Here is a 2,150-nt window from a genome sequence, read left to right on the forward strand (position 1 = left end):
AGGGTGGTGTCTGGCTGTCTCGACAGAGACTGCAGCAGATCCGAGGTGAATACACACACACACACACACACACACACACACACACACACACACACACACACACACACACACACACACACACACACACACACACACACTCGATGGCGCAGTTGGTAGAGTTCCCGGCAACCACTGCAACGGTCCGAGTTCGAATCCCGCCCAGGGGTGAAATAATTTCAGTATTGCTGCGCTGCGGGTCGTTACTCCAACTCGTTGGCGGGGAGTTGGGTGTGTGTGTGTGCGTGTAAGGTCGCATCATTACCCATAGATCGGCCATATATGAGCTCTGAGCTATCTTCCGGGGAGGGAAATAACTGTCGATCACGAGTGCGACACGTGATCCAAGACCATAGTGAATCACACACACACACACACACACACACACACACACACACACACACACACACACACACACACACACACACACACACACACACACACACACACACACACTTCATTTCTATTCAGGTGCCCGATAAACTCATTAATATCCTTCTTGCACCCTCTCGTTAACAAAGGGGTTACGTCTGAACGCCTTCCGTGCTGTGTGGCACTTTTCCTTCCCGTCCAATCTGTCGCCAGGAGATTTTATTCGTCCCAGTGGTCTACCCCTCGCTAACCAAAGGAGGGGGATTGAACTGAAAAAGTCAATTATATCAAAGGTAAACATTATTGATCAAACGCATTGCAGACATCAACCAAATCGGCCATCCTGAATCCACTGCTGAACAAAGGCCTCCTTCATAGCATTCCATGATTCAAACGACCTCTGCGCTAACCTCTGCCACGTCACTCCTGCAAACTTCTCTATCTCGTCTCTCCACTTTCTGTCTGGTCTCCCTCTTCCACGCTTCATATCTCGCGGCGTCCACTCAGTAACACATTTGCTCCATCGCTCATCAGTCGTTCGTACCAACTTACCTGCCCAATTCCACATCCTCTCTTTTACCTCCTCCACAATATCTTTCTCTCTAGTCTGCTCTCTCACCCAACTTGCTCTCTTTCGATCTCTTAGCGTTATTCCCACCGTTGATCTCCTCTGTACATCTGCAATTCTCCTCTGACTGCGCAAAGGAGAATTGCAGACATGAATCGACAAAAAATAATTAAAATCCTGTCCAGTCGTTTACTTCTCCAAATACGATAGTGGTAAAGGCTCCCCTTATACAGTAATAAACGTGTTTGTTTACATCGTAACTTTACGATCTGAGGAAGCCTATTAGGCCCTTAAAGACTCGTACGCATCGTAACTTTACGACATAAGGATATGTGGTCCCTATAGCTATCTCATAGACAGTAGTCGCAGGACTTAGGGGTAGAGTTGAAAGTTGGATGTAGATAGTTCCCTGTATCGGAAATCTCTCTCTAAGATTCGGAAGTCTTCAGTTATTCGGAAGATGAACTTCTGAGCAATAAAGGCACTGAAGTTCTTCGAGTAGAAGAAAGGATTTTGGATATTTGATACAATCAATAGGAAGAAAGAAATCCAAAGGATATTATTGGCAGAGTGCAAATGGATATTTGGTGGAAACGTGGGAGTATTTCGGACACTCCAAAGCTTCGAAAGCGGAGGGGGAGTATGGGGGACAAACATGTGGAGTACAGAGGGAGGGAGGGAGGGAGGGGGAGGGAGGGGGGAGGGGGGAAGGGGGGAAGGGGGGAGGGGGGGAAGGGGGGAGGGGGGAAGGGGGGTATTTCACACGGACTGTAACACAATCCGAGGGCTTGATCGTTGGCCGGGTAGTTTTACCTCTCCCCCACAGTGTACACGCACGCACACACGCACGCACACACACACACACACACACACACACACACACACACACACACACACACACACACACACACACACACACACACACACACACACACACACACACATACATACATCCCCACACACACATACATACACACGCGTACTTACATATACGCACGAACGTATACGCACGCACACCTACACACGCACACACAAACACACACACACACTCGCACAAACACACACACACACACACACACACACACACACACACACACACACACACACACACACACACACACACACACACACACACGCGCGCGCGCGCATACACACACATATACACGCATACTCA

This window comes from Oratosquilla oratoria, chromosome 26, assembly GCF_046742065.1.
Source record: "Oratosquilla oratoria isolate Oo_2021 chromosome 26, ASM4674206v1, whole genome shotgun sequence".
In the NCBI taxonomy this organism is placed as follows: domain Eukaryota; kingdom Metazoa; phylum Arthropoda; class Malacostraca; order Stomatopoda; family Squillidae; genus Oratosquilla; species Oratosquilla oratoria.